Consider the following 15,652-nt stretch of genomic DNA (forward strand, 5'->3'; position numbering starts at 1 on the left):
TGAGGCACTGGTGCTGGAAAGAGCTTACACAAAAATTATTCCTCAGAAAGCGGCATAATCATGGTGCTGGTCTCAGCCTGGGAAATAGAGAAATGGCTTAGCAAAGCTGGCGAGTGAGAAGGGTGCTGTGTGGCTGGCACTTGGCAGTTAGCATCCTGCTTTGGGAGCAGGTGGGAGGAGGAGAAGGAACGACATGCATCCATTCACAGGGCAGAGGAAGCATGTGCCAGAGGCTTTGGGTTGCCTGCATGCAGCGCAGAGGGAAGGCAGGCAGCCACCACGGTCATTAAGCCCTTGTGATATCAATCTTCCAGATATTTTACGTGCTTTACTGCTGTTACACGTACCTTTTCCTTGATGGGCAGGCCGTAGCCTGGATGTTCTTGGAGCTGAAAGGCCCAAAGCGGTAAATGGGCATAACCGAGGGCACAGTTGTGCCCCTGGGGCTGTTTTTCCCACCCCAAGGGCTGCCTCCTGCAGACACCAGGGACGTCTGGTAGCTGCTCTTGCCTTTCTGTCCAGCAGCTCTGCGCAGGGTCACATCAGGGGGTGGCTTGTCCCGGGGGGCTGCAGACAGCGACCCAATGGCTGGGCTGAAAGATGCCCACATCTGCTCTCCTTCCTCCCACTTTTCAACCTTGGCTGTTGGCTTCACTCCCTGTGTCTCTTTTGGCTTTGGTTTTAAGAAAACCAGAAGCATTCCCCTCTCTTCGGAAAAGCAGATGAAACTCTTTCATGATGCAGCCACTGGCGATTGTCTGGTCTTCTGATAGGAGCCAGATTGCAGACACCTGCCTTTTTTTTTGTGCTACAGGCCCAAAGGGATGGTATCCCTGATCAGCCATAACGTGACTGAAACCGGAGCGTGTTCCCATTGTCAGGTTTTCTTGATCAAATTTCTGTGAGAGGAAAGAAGACGAAGGAAAAAAAAAATGAGTGCTTTTGCTAGCAGACACCCCTTGAAATGAAGTCACTGAGCCTCTACCAAGAGACGTTTGTTTGGTTTTTTTTAACTGAAGTTGGCAGATAGGGATAAATCCTTTTAGAAGCATTAGCTCGGTGTTGTTAGGATGGTATCATATTTATTGATCAGTATTGACCAACAAGGCATGCACTCTGATAAATTTTGCCAGTTGAGTCAAGCGTGATGATAAGCACTGTGTGCAGTGAGTGGATTAGAAATGAAGATGCGGTAAGAGGGAAATTGGAACGGCATGATACCTTCAGACAGAAAGCAGGATGGCTGCTACATAATTTAAACCCAAAGGGAGGTGTGCTACTGCAGGCGTAAGAGCCTTCAGCTGGACACAAGGCCAGGAGCCATCTGCTTTCCACAAAAAAGGTCCAGACGTTTCTCTGCTTCAGCTTTCTACCTGGCCAAGCTCACTCTGGGTAGGAATCGGTAAGGGTGATCCCTGTGTAGCTATAGCTGGCTGCAGGAAGGTCTGGAAACATTTGGGTACGTGGAAATCAAGGATGGGGTTTTTTTTTTTTCCCCTCTCTATGGGAGCGTGAGATTGCAAAAGCTTTCACCTGGCCCAAGTCCAAAGTAAAAGCGTATTGAATTAATAATCACCACCAAATTGGGTTGGATCACATTTAAAAGTTTTGCGCTGATTGTATAAAGTTATTTTAATTTCTAGCATATATAAATAATTCAAAATTCAAATAACATTTCAAAAGGAACAATTGTTTTGAGTTGGAGGGGAAATGTTTGCTTAGAAAGTGTCAAATTTGGAAAATTTTTGCCAACCTTTATTTCCCTGCACCACATTTCCCATTATTTTGATATTCACTAAATTTCACTCCTTCCTGCCAAAAGGACAGTTTGAAAGAAACATCAGAAAAACCAAAAGCATCAAAAAATCCCAAACTGTCTCCACCGATTCTAGCAATTATTTTCTAGACCAAATTTTGTGGCTAATAATAGGGGCCCAAATCTGTAAAGCTGCCGTCAGTAAGAGTTGCCAGTTCCCATAAATCAGGTGGTTCTTATGTGGGCGCCAAGATTAAGTTACAAACACCCAGTGTTTGACTCTCCTCTCTCCCTCTGTTTCCATGTTTGTTAATGTTTATCGCTCGTCAGACTAGTATTTTCGTCCAAGAGCATAATGTAGTTTTAATAAGATAAAGAAAGCAGTTGCAGCGTTTCCCAGCTCCAGTGCAGCATGCGCTAAAATACTGCTGGTTTTCACGCCTTAACCTACCTTGGGGTGTAGATGTAATTAAGATGGTGAGGATGCTTCTCAAAACAACTGACTGTTGTGTTTCTACACAAATAAAGGTCATTAATGATGTCTTCTGTTACTCCTTTGTTCAACTTGGTCTTTAAGGATATTTGTTGAGTTAAATATTACACTTTAGATGTGAATTACTTTTTACTCTGAGGCTATTTGGAAGTAAAATACATTTAGGACTATAAATGTAGGCGGATGCAGAAGGTCCATTTTCAGAAAAATCTGCCTGGCTCGTTAGCGATCTGGGGCCACTCTCTCAAAGTCCTAATGCACCTTCCAGAAAGAGGATGGTCTAGTCTGCATGCTGGGGCTTTGGGGAGCTGGATGTTCTCATTTAAAAGGTTCCTGTTGACTTGAAGTAGATGTACCATTTTGATACGAAACCTGTACCAGTTTGAAAGCAGCGTGTGACTGTCTGAGATTTCTAAGCACCGAAGCTAACTTGTGAAACAGGCAAAAAAAAACCCCAGAAAACCTCAAGTAGAGGAGTAGGCATGGATATATTCACGCTCATCAGCCAGCTCACAAAAGTATTGTGTAATAGAGGGATTTTTCCACTTTGTATGTTGCAAAGGGTTTGACAGAGGAGCTGTCTGGTTTTCCTGTTGGCTGTATCCCTCCTTGGTCCCACCTGAGTCCCCGCTGGTCCGGCTGGGCAGAGCTCCAGGCTCCTGACCACAAGGCCAGAGCCTGAGTCTAAAGGATTAGCAGGAGCTTAAGCACTGACCTAGCCGTGTGCTAGAGGTACTGTGCGTACACCTACGCAAACCAGAAATTTTTCACCCCGAGTGAAATCTACCCAGCTCCTGGATGGGGCATGACAGCAGGGTTAAGAGGCCCACTGAAACGTCAGGGAAAAACACAGTCGTGGAAAATTTTCACTCCCCCCTGAGATGACCAATGCCAACACAAAAGCACTTATCAAGTTTAAAGTCAGTATTTAACTAGTGAAATAGAGTCCTTTTGTTCACACACAGAACTGCTGGCATTTATTGAGGTTTTCCTGTTCTCCAGCATGCTGTGGGTAGCTGATGTTGATTAGGTAACGTGTTCTGCAACTCCTCCTGTCCTTAAAGTTTATTGCTCTTTCAACAACCCCAATGTCTTTCCTGGGCATTGTGTCAGGCTTAATTTTGTTTGGTTTTAATTTGAAAAGTAGAATTGGTACCACATGCGTAATATTTGCCCTTTTTTGTAATCATTTGTCCTAGCCACCTCTGGATTGATAAGGAAGGAGGAGCAGGCGTGAAAACCAGAGTGGTTTTCCGCAGTAGTCATGGAGTCGGTAAACACAACAAGACCGCGCTGTACTTACTCCTGACCGGTGGGTAACTAACTTGTATATTCGCTAGTAACAGCAGGCAGGTCTGCCTTAAGCCCTTGGTACTACAACAGAGAGAGAACAAAAAATATCATTGCTTACAACAGCAGGGGAGGATTAGGAATTAATCACACCACCATGACTGCAGGAGTCCTGGCACCACCGACTCCCAACCCTGGGAAGACAGGCACTCCCTGCCTTGGGAAAACACTTTTCCCTGATTAAAAGGCCAGAGCAGGTGCAGCCTCGGGGACGGCTTGGGAGACTCTTGCACGTCGGACGTTCCCTGCATGGTGAAGCTGCAGTCGGTGCGAAGAGGACGTGCCTACGCTTTCCCCAAAGCTGCTGCCGCTCAGGGCTCGCCCACCACAGGCAGCTCGCTTGGAGAGCTGTGGCTGTCAGGGAGGCCTCAAAAAGCATTCCACATTTTTGCTTTCCCTGGCTTCAGAGTGAAAATAGCAGCCAATCTGCAGTTGGTAAACTAAAATAAAACAAACCCCCAAAAAAACGATGCTAAAAACATCAGAGCTGTGCGCAGTGGTGTTATCAGTTTGGGGATGGTCAGCTGGAGAGGCCACACTTGCATGTGTCATTAGCAGGTTAAATCGAAGGACCTGTTCCAAGCTGTGATTTCCATCTCCAAGAGGTGCACAGAAACTCATACCCTCCCCGGGTTTCCCTGAACAGCGTGTAAGGCAGCAAATGCCAAGATCGCCAGGAGCCACAATTCTCATTTCGGCTCTGATGCAACACCTGGCCCTGGGAGTGGTGATGGTAGGGAGGCCCCTGCAATAAATCAGCACTGATGCAGCCCCACAGATGAGATCTCCTGCCCAGAGCCACAGTTTGCTGAGAGCTCAGTCCCTGTACCAGCCTCTTCCCAGACCTTTTCTCTCTGTGAGTAAAGGCAGAGGACCTAAAAAAGGCAGCTTTGCCTCTTTCCAAAGTGGATGAGTTGGCAATATGCCCAGTGTGGCTAGTAGGCAGCTGCGGCCCAGGCAGGTCGGTCTCTCTGGGTGCATCTTCCCTGGACCTTCCTTGCACCCTAAGGGCTTTCAGGGCTTCTTTTCTCAAACCAGAAATACTGCAGGCACCAGGCAAAGCATGTCCTGTTCGGCTGCCTTCAGCTCCAGGGCCACCACTGTGGCCAGGCAGCACTTGCCGCCCATGGCGGGTGTTCCTGCCTGGGGGAGTGGTGTAAGGCTCTGATAAGTGAATGTCACAAACATCCATCTTGACCCAAGCAGGAATAAACTGATAACGAGGGAATGTGGCAGACATCTGTCTTGACCAAGGACAGAACCTGCAGAGGCAGGATACCGTCCTGTGACTCCCTTCCCCTATTCCTGAGACAAATGTAGACAAAAGACCATCCGTGTCCTGTGCGCGCGTGCCTGTGAAAGGCCTTCATTCGGTCAGCCCTGAAGGGGGGGGCCAGTGAGACCCCCCCCCCACAACCCACCAACTCATTTCTGGAACATTCCTGAGCACATACTGCACCTGCTCAGTGATGACAGACCCCCACCTATGCGGAGCATTTTGGGTTATAAAAAGGGGAAACACAAGTTTTCGGTGCACGCACACCACCTGAGGACTACAACTGCAAACAGAGAATATCGCTGGATCCAAGGGTGGTGATATCTTTTCTCTGTCTCTTTCTTTTCCTCTCTATCATTCTCTTTGTCTCTAACTTAATTTTCAGCACATTAAGATAATGTCACAAGTTTTGCTAAGCCATTACCTTTCATAGTTCTGCTGAGTTTTAAGTATTGTTATAACTTTTGCCAAGCCACTATCTTTTGTAGTTCTGCTGAGTTTTAGGTAAATTTGTGATTTGTTTGAACCTCTAGAGTAATTGTCATTACTCCTGATTACCGCACAGAGAATTAAAAAGTTAACCTCACCCTGACCCACTGAGTGGGACGGGCAGGTGGCTGCCCTGCAAGCCCCCCACTCCCACAGCTGGGGATGGTCCCGTCACCCTCCCGGGGTGGGGAGCATCATCCAAAAACCCTGGTGCTGCTGTCGCACCAGTAGCAATGGGAGCACTAGGATAAGCAACGGCACAAATACCAGCAGAAAAGCGAGGGTTTGCTGATGGGCGGTGCACGCCGTCCGGGTGCTGCTCCCTGGCAGCACCTGCCCTCACACACACATCACCCGCTCCTGGCCTCTGCATTTGCCGTACAGGGATGCGTTTACCATATAGAGGGGTGCAGACCCCTGGGAAGCAGCTCCCGAAAGAGAGATGTATTAAAGCAAACAAGAGCTGACCTGGGGGAGCCTCTTAACATGCCAGGCTGTGAACCACACTGGCTCAGAAGGGCTTCCCAACGTGCATGTCGGCTCTCCCTGAGGTGGCTGCCAGCATGCCAGGTACAGGAACCAGTGCTGTTAGCTGTCACGGTCACCGAGGCCAGAGCTGCCGCCTTGTACTCTTACGCGCTCTACTAATACATAAAAATAACAGTCGAAAGCCCTCCTGCCCTCCTAGGGCTTTGAGGATACCTAAATCATTTCAGATGTACGGACATCTTTAGGAAGCTACTAGCTAGAAACCAATTTTGGATACTATGGATTTCTCTTAGATGTCGATAGCTCCACACTCTGGATATCAGAACAAGGTTTGTGTCCTGGCTGGAAGCCTAGAGGTGAGATCTCAGCCATTTGGAGGGACTTACTAAAGAGGTGCTTGTTTTGAGCTATTATCTCACCTCCTGTTTTGGTTTTGTTTTTTTTTTTTTCCCCCAATAACTCAAACAATCAATAGGTTATTACAGTAAATAAATATGTATTTGGATTTGCACAAAATATTTGGATATTCCGCCAGGCCAGGGTTTGGCTGGTGTGCTGCATTTAGTGCCATGAGTTCCTGCAGTCAGCACAAAGCTGCTGTACACCTGTGCGATGTGCCTGGCTAATTCTGCCTGCTCCCCTCCACTCCAGATCCCAGGTCTCCTCACCGCTCCGACAGGCTGTCCCTCCTCCGCAGGGTAACATCCACCCACAGGAGCCAACCCATGGAGCTGATCCGGTTGCTCCAAGCTCTTTCTGAGCGACTGGCCAGCAGCAGGCAGACACACCCCACCAACCCCTGCAGCACCCCTGCGTGCCCAGCGGGTATCCCGGGCACACCGTGCAGGGACAGGACATCTCGTTGCACACAGCTTGGTCCATCAGCCTGCAAAGCGTGCACTTCCTGTGTGGGATGCTCTCACTCAGCCCTTCCCACGGCACCCCACCCTCCAGCTCTAGCTCTCACCCCAGCCCTGGCCCGCAGGGACGTCGCAGAGCTCCTGGGGAAGCCGGCCAGGAGCTTCATGGCACCCCCCTGGGTGATCCTGCCTGTCCAGCCGCAGGAGGCAGATCGCTTCATCTGAACAACTTAATGGCAGCTAACGATGGCATGGTCCACCGGCGCTGCCTGGTCAGGATGCTCCTTCCAAAGGACTTGAAAAAATACAGGGCATTTTGAACTGCAATGGTAACTTTTAAATGCCTGCCTTCAATAGCTCTTAGTCTTGAAGCAAGTTTAAGAAATTTAAAAAAAAAAGCATAATAAGGAACAGCAGCAAAGTTTTCAGTTTCTTATCCCTCAAATCCCCCCCCACCTTTAAGGAAAAGCATTTTTCTGAAGAAAAAAAAAACAAGAAAAGGGTAGGGAGAAAAAAGGCAGAAGAAAGGCCACTGACTCCAGTCCGCCTTACAGGGTTTTTGCAGTAGGTTTATGTCGAGCAGTGTTTGGGCTCAGCCAGGGGATTGCAACACGTGCCAAAACATGGGGAATGGGTTCTTTCTGCTCTGTCCTGAGAGCAGGGATGGACGCGAAATTATTTTAAAGACGCTGCAAAATGGTGTGCTGGTGATGCCGGGGGATCGCCTTGCCCATGAACATGAGACCATCTGGAAAATGTCATCTGACACGTTATTCCCTGTGCCAGAGGGATATTTATAGATAAAGTAAATCATGTTGTCATGATTGAAACAAATAAGGAAAGGCCCCAAGGGAGTGGAGTGCCTCCACCCCCATCTCTGTGAATGGCTTTGCCCTATGAGGGGACGCCGATGCCTGGTGACCCCCCCATACCCATGGGGTACCATCACCCCCCAGAAGCTGGGCGTCCCTGCTGCACCCCACAGGACCAGCAAGACACGTGTGCCCAGCCGCAGCGCAGGGGTGGTGTGTGCAAGCCTGTGTGCACTGAGGCATCCCTGTTTTGTGAGCAAGCCATGGCATGAAGCCTGCCCTGGTCCAAAGGTCAAAAGCAAGACATTGGCTCCCCAGTGTAGCTGGAGGTGGCCCAGCCTCTCACTCCCACCCATGTGCAAAATGGGCTGAAATACCTCACTGGCTCAGGCACAGCCCCACTGCCATGTGCAGCCGGCACAGCCTCACGGTATGATGGCGGCTACCTGCATACCACCACCACTGCGCTTCCTCTCCTTCAGCAACGCATGTGCCAATACCACAAACCCAGAGGCTTTGCTTGGTCTTCACCCATCCTCCAAAACCCTGCTTTGATACAGCAAACTGAGGAACTGAATGGTTTTCATCTCCCAAGCCAGTCAGTTTTGAAGAGCAGAAGGGAGCACTCAAAGCAGTTCCTCCAGCAGACTTGCCCTCCTACGACCAGGCTCCCTTCAGCCCCTTGCCCAAATTTGCTGCGTTTCACCTGTCTTTGCATCAGCTGAGATGGCCAATGGTGCAACCACAAATGGCTCAAAAATGTGTATATTTTGGACACAAAAGAAGGTCATTTCAATGGAGTTTCTCACAAGAAGTGAAACTCTTCCCCTCAGCTGAGCAGTCTGGAGTATTATTAACTGTTTGAACGTTAACCCGCTTAACAAAATACTGCCTTTGCCTTCAGGAAAGTACAACCCATTGAGTTCAGGCCAGCTCTTGTTAGAAGCTTCCTAAATTTATTGATGGAAAATTAAATATTCGGTTTAGATAGGCAGATATTTGCACATCTATGTCTCCAAAATAGTTTCAGGCTCTCCGTTTGTAAAACTAACGCGCATCATTTGCTTTGCAGTGCTACCTAGAGTGGCTCCATGACGTGATGTTATGGTCAGGTAAGCAAAGTGAAGAGCATATGACTGACCTTCCACAGCTCAGGCCTGTCTTCCCAAATGCCTCTGGCTGGGGATCACTGAGTGTCCGTTTTATCCTGTATTTCCTTCCTGTTGAAGGTTTACCTCATCATTTCCAGGAGCGTAGGAGATCGTGTTGCAAGACAGCCCATTCTGGCCTGGAGGGAGGGCAGCGTTGGGTTTTGGAGGGGTTTCCCCAAGGGAAAGCCAGGCAGTGGCGCTGGGCGGGCTCCACAGCCTGGGTGCAGGCAGCAGTGGGGCCATCGGTGCCAGGATGCCCCGGTGAGTGGCCTTAACCCAGCACCCACTGTGAGAAAAACTAGCAGAAAAAAATGAGTCGCTGTTAAAAAGTGACATGGAGACTTATCTTTGTAGAGGTTGTACCTGAAATCCACCCAAATCAACTCTAAAAAAAAAAACCTCGAAATGACTGCTCTGTACCCAAGCACCACTTGTGCCCAGCACGGCGCTGCTTCCTTTGCCATTCTGGCATATGTGGCAAACGCCGGGCATCTCCAGCAGCACGTGGCACCGTGGCCCCGCTCCTGCTCGCAGGACCCCCAAGCACCTTACGTGGCCAGCGACGAGCCGCAGGCAATCAAGCGGTGGCACTTATTTCAGAGTCGGGCTGCCCCTGTGAGGAGGTCAAAATGAGCCAGAGGCAGCAGCGGGGCCGAGCACTGCCAAGCAAGAAGCAGCCACCACGGCCGGCCCTTGCCGGGAAGCCCAAGGAATTGGAAGGAAAGCGGGCAGGGAGCGAGTTCCCCAGCGACGTTTTAGGGGAGAGGTGCACTGATGGGTTACTCCCACAGGCAAACACCTGGAGGTCACCACGGCAAGCTGGGACTTGCCAACCCAAACAGCTGAGACGGTGCAGGAAACCACTGACGCGCCACCATCACCGCCCCGGTGGGACAACGGCGGGAGCAAGGCCTCCCGGCAAACTGCCGCAAGCGCAGCCCCGGGACGGATAATGATTAAATGTTGGTGGGAGTTGAAACCGTGGCACTCAAGCGGCGCGGCCGTCCCTCCCAGCTTCTGCCTGGCCAGGGCCATGGCCGTGCCCAGCAGCAGCAACGCATGGGTGGCCTCAGCCTGGAGGGGTGGCAGGGAGGCTTTAGGCCAAACCCCTCTGTGGTCTGGGGAATATGAAGGGAGGAGAGAAAACAGTAATTTAGCAAAGGAACCAAGCGGTACTCCAGCTAAATAGGGCTTGCGTTGAACAGATAGCCAGACTGAGATGAAACCTATCCGTGTTTCCACAAAAACATAGACGTCGTATTTCTAAGATGTGCAAACCAGGAATGCCTGGTTTTACATGAAAATATCAACATAACATTTTGAGTGTTTATGATGAAAAGATGGTCCTTGGGATGTGGCACTTTGCAAATTACAGAGAACCAGTGACAAGCCCTGTGCTGGGCAGGACGTTATCCATCTATTCGGTGGACAGCGATTTCTCTCATCCCGGTTTGGGGGAAGTTGCTGGTTTCTCAAACAAGTCCTGCTGAATTCTGCTCCTCTCTGCAATATGTGTACCACACATACTTTCTATGCAAAGTCCCAGCAGTTTCAGTTATCAAGAGAAAGAAGCAGAAAGCTGCAGCTGCAATAAAAGACTTTGTAGAAATATTTTAAAACCTCAAAAAACCCACCTGGAATTAAAAGAGCAAGCCATTTTATACAAGGCACTACAGCGCTGTTATATTCATCCTGGCAGACTTGCAATTAACCCAACAAGCCCACGAACCTTCCCAAGCACACTCCTGAAAATCAAGCACATGCAAAACCCTCCTCGGCAGACCCCGCCTGTCTCTGACCGCTGATTTTTGGAGCAGGGTGGGCCCCCGAGAGCCTCCTGCCCATCCCAGCAGCCCAAGCCACAGCATTTGCTCCCCACAGACAGCCCGGCCCCACTGTTAGGGATAGGTGCCTCCATGGCCATGGCTGCTCCAACCCCTCTGGCTCCAGGGACCCTTCCCCTGTGGGCACCCGAGCCTGCGCACAGCTTTATCATCCTGCTCTGCTCTGGCCATGCCATTGCCTTTTGCCCGGGGGTGCTCCAAAACGCCCGTCCCACCATTGGTGGTGACCCACCTCGCTGCCTACGGACACAGCTCTGCACGCTGTGGGCGGATTCTGCCAGAAATCACACCGGGTACCGCTGGTGGACCTCCATTGCAGGACACCGTTTTGCTGTTGGGATGAGCCATGGTGGCCATGTCCCTAAGGGCATGAGCTGGTCACCGTTGTACCTGGAGACCCTCGCATCAGGAAGATGAGGAAGAAGCTTAAAATCGCCTCTTCCATCCAGCCACCGTGTTGATGGAAGAAACGGAAAAAGGCACTTGCTGTGTCAGTGGCTGGTCGCCCCTGTCACCTCTCTTCGTCACCTGGAACCCCTCAGGGTGGCCAGGCTCCGCTGTGCAGCTCTCCTGGTTGCGGCCATTGCAGAAGGGGGAGCAACCCATCACCTGAACAGCAGGAAGAGCTGCGGGGAACCAGGACATTAACCTCCCTGTTGCAGGTTTGGTAGAGGCTCAGGCAGAAGTAGCCCTTAAGTTACATTCATTTTAAGTTATTTCCTTAACTATGAGTGTGAGATTATTATTTTTTTTAATTCATTTTTAGTGAAAATTTAGATTTTGCATAACGTGAATACTCCCATGCAAACAGGAATCTCCCTCAAGATACTGTACTGGATGTTTTTGTTCTGTAGCTTCATTATATTCCCCTAGTCTGAATTTCTTAAGCATTAATTTTGTTGTCAAAAATGAGGCCTTGAAAAAAATGTATAGGAAGTGACATTATCTTTATTGTCAGCTAACGTACTCAATGAGCCAGCTTTTTATTACTCTCCACTCTCCAAATAGTCTGCTTAATTTTCTGGCAATTAAAATATAACACAGACAAAAACCCTTAGGGGCCCACCAGGGGCAATGCATGGGAAGGCTGCAGGTGCTGCGGCTGCTGGAGCTGAAATGGCCCTTCCAGGTCCAGGTGCGGCGAGCTCTTCACATCCACAGTGCTACCAACTCACCTGGGCAGACTGCAGACCTGGGCTGAAAACAAACAGAAACCGCAAATGCTGTTGACCAGTGCAAATAAAGGCTGGCTTTAATGTTCCAGGATGTACAAGTGTGCGCACGCAGACCGGTCGCGCCTCAGCGCAGGGAACCGACGCCATTATCGTGGCTACTGCCAAGGCCACCTCCAAGACCTGCTTGGGCACCTGACCTCGCACGAGCCCTGGGTCTAGATGGAGAGATGGGATTTTATTTATCTGCTTCTGAGAAAAGAAGTGGTTTCTTTGCTACATTGGTGGCTCAGCGCCATGGGAAGCATCCAGGGGGTGTGGGGGGGTCCCCAGTTAGCCCAGCTGCTCTGGCCAGGGAAAACTAGACCTGGTCTCACCAGCGCGCCTTTGGGGCTGCCTGCCATGGCACCCCCCTGCTACTCATGCCTTAGCATTGTGCTATTCCTCCTCCTCCTCCTGGCTCTGCTGCTTCGCCCGCAGCAGCCCCTCTGCCGCAGACACAGGATAGAAGTTGACACCACCCCCCCCCCCCCGACCCCATCTGGTGCTGAGCGTGTGGCTGAGGCATCCCAATTATTTCTTTTCTCCCCTACCCATCTCTGAGGCTCCTTGTTAATTAAGTAAAAGATTTTTTGCACCAGGGTGTGGGTTTCCATCCTGACCCAAGCAGGCAGGAATCGAGTGTGGGAGCCCGGTCTGCGTGTTTTTAGCTGCAGCTCCGTGTTTCTGTGGGGGGATACTGGGCTCTCCCCCTGTGCACCGGGGTTACGGACCTCCCCTTCACCTGGCGGATCCCCAGCAAGGGGATCTCTCCTCTCTGGCACCAGCAGAGGAGAAAGATTGGAAGCGATTTGGGATACGGGCTGTAACTTATCCTGTGTACATAGTGAGGGAGAGGGCAGGAAAAAAAACCCCAACCAACCCAAAAAACAACCGCAGCCAACCCCCCCCCCCCCGCCAAAACCACCACCACCACCACAAATCCCCCGCCAAATCCAGAAGAAGCTTTTTCCAACACAAAGTACAGATTTGATGGCAGAAAAACATTTTGTGGATTCCAGACTGTTCATGCCAAAAAAACCAAACAGGGAAATAAAAGGAAAGGTTCAGAGAAAAGAGAATTTCTTCCTGGCATTTATGATTGATCTTTTTGGTTTACATTTAAGATGTCCTTCAACTGAAAGGTCTCGGACTTGAGAGAAAGCATCACTTCTCAAGTTGAACAAGGTACTTAGTTTGATCCAAAACATTTTATTTACTTTTTGGTTTTCATCTGATTTTTTTAATTGCTTTGAGTCAGAAAAAACCCTTTTCTTCTGCATTTTTTTCAAAACTAATTAAAAAAAGGAATTATTCACATAGCTCTGTACACACAGCTCTGCACGATGGACCCACCCATCTCCATAAAAGTCTATACTCACTCATATTTATTAGCATTTACATCATGGTTTTGATGCTTCCCAAAAAACGATGCACCATTTTGCTTGAAATTCTGTAAAGTTTCAGAAAAACTCCTCCTCCCTTCCTTCAGTATTTCTGGTATTAACTCTGTAGGAAAGGCTCCAGCTGGAGTTAAACTACCTATATGGGTCCTCTCACTGGAGAGGGGCTTCTCCTCTAGCCTGGGACATCACTCTGTGCCACTCATCTGCCCTGGCGGGGGCAATGGGGGCTGCGGCTCTTCTCCTGCACACTCACGGCATCACATCGACTCTCTGAAATTAGCTTTTCCTCTCTCATCGATGAAGACAGACTGGTGTGTGCGAGGGACGAGTCAGAGCAGACGCCATTTTTTCACTCCCCGAGGTGTCTGGACTTCATACTGACTTTTTCCTTTGGGAAGAACAAAAAGTGCATTAAACTAGAGCAGTGCAGGAGACAAAGAGTGAAGAAAAGCAGGCTGTGACCCAGGCCTGCTTGCTCTGCCTGGCAAAGACAAGCAGCTCCATGCTACTGCATGCTTGCTGCCTTTACTGCTGCTCAAATCCACCTCCCAGGCTGCAGAAACCTGCTGCAGCCCGGGGAGATGCTCACAGATCCACCCCGCTGCTGGATCCTGCAAAAGGTGGAGCGAAAGGGGACATGAAGGTATTAATGTATATTTCCATGGATGCTTAGAAAACTTAGAAGAGAAAAAAGCCAGAGGGCAATGTCTGAAATGAGGCAAAAAGCTACTGTAAATACTTGCTCTCCTCTATTAGCCGCATTTGCTCAGAACAGCGGTTATATCTCAGTTATACAGTTACATATCAGTTACACACTTAAGTAATGCTTTACTTAATATTTCTGTCTGCTCCATATTTTCTCAAGCCTTGGGTGTGTTCTCTCCCACCTCCCTGGCCCATCACGTTTCAAGCAAGTACATTTTATTTGCATTTGAAGCCTGCAGACCGGGTTTGTAATAGCTTCCAGAAACCACCATTGTTTTCCATCAAAGCCAAGGGAATGAGATCTCGAGGCCGAGCGACTTCTTCCCCACCCAGCTTGGCCAAGAAAGCTTTCACGCTTAATGCCATGGCTCCGTTCCTGCATATTGCAGCGGCCGTAAAACAAAGCTCAGACGGCCCCAGACAGAAGCGAGCGCCAGTGTACAATCGTAAAAGCAATTACCAGCAGGGTAGAAGAAAGACGGGCAGAGGAAGCCAGGAGCAGCAGAGAGGGGCTGATTTTGGGAGATGGGATGTGGTGAGCAACAGTTTGGGGAACCAGAGGATGCCCTGGCTGCGCACAGACCCACACTCGGTCTCACCGTGGCTCAAACCAGGTTTGTGCCAGGCACCACGTGTGATGGTGTTATTAATTCCTCATGGAAACAGCAAAGCAGCACAAGCTAATGGCCGTGCAGGAAGAAGCTAAGGAGTTTGGGGAGTGGGACTTGGGGCAGCAGCGTCACAGCTGGAGGAGATCCAGGCAACACCGACCAAATGCAAAGACCCCACGGCTCGCCAGCCAGCTCCTCCTGTGGGCCCAGCACCTGGGTCTCTGCCAGCTGCGAAGGGAGCTCAGACACCAACCCGAGGCACCAATCTCAAACCAAATCCCTACAGCGATGCCCAAGATGGTGTCCAAGAGCTCTCCATCCATTCCCAGCGGGTGGAGGAGCTGGAACTGGCCATCTGGGAGCATAAATTTGTATTAGTTGGTGCTGTCAGCAGGACGAGCACTGTAACATCAAAACAACCAGCAAAGGGCATAGGTGAGGGAGGAGCTGGTGTTCTGCAGCAGGTCTCACCTACATCCACGCCACCAGAGAAGGCACCAGCCTCAGCTGGGATCTCACCCCACACCGGCCACACGGGTGACAAGAGCACATCTCCGTAACTTCAAGAACAGGGAGGAGGGAGGCAAGTCCCTGTGACTAATATGTGCTGGAGGCCTCCTGCTGCCACTGTGGAAACAGAACTTGTCTATTAGGTCCCGGAAAATGAAGAGAAATTGAGCACAGAACTGAAACTGGTATTAGTAAGTGCCTTAAAGGGTTGGCTTCATAATGTTAAAAATAGCTGCACAGAAAATCACTTGGGAAAGAAATAAACCAGAAAGGACGAGCAGTAGAAGCGCTGAGAACAGGAGGTCAGAGGCTACAAAAGCGAGCGTCATCTAACTGGAAAAAATGATTGCTGCGAGATGAGCACAGATAGCTCTAGACAGGAGACAGAGGTGGGTGGAGAGCAGAAGGCAGCAATGTGAGCAAACACGACAGAGGAGGTAAAATTTCTGGGAGACACAGGACATAGTTAATACTGTCCCATTAGGAAGGATAAAGAGGTTATAAAGTCACAAGGATGAGCAGGGAAGTTTATGGACGCTGGTTTCTGCCTGTGATGCTGTTTCTGGACCTTCTCTTCTGGTGGGTTGATGCCCACCGCTTGTTTCTGCCCATCCATGCACCTCCTGGGTCTCTGCTCAGTCACCCCTCCAGCAGCTTCTGGCAGAAACTGGTTCAAACCCGGAGGCTCT

The sequence above is a fragment of the Balearica regulorum genome, chromosome 1, assembly GCF_011004875.1.
Source record: "Balearica regulorum gibbericeps isolate bBalReg1 chromosome 1, bBalReg1.pri, whole genome shotgun sequence".
In the NCBI taxonomy this organism is placed as follows: domain Eukaryota; kingdom Metazoa; phylum Chordata; class Aves; order Gruiformes; family Gruidae; genus Balearica; species Balearica regulorum.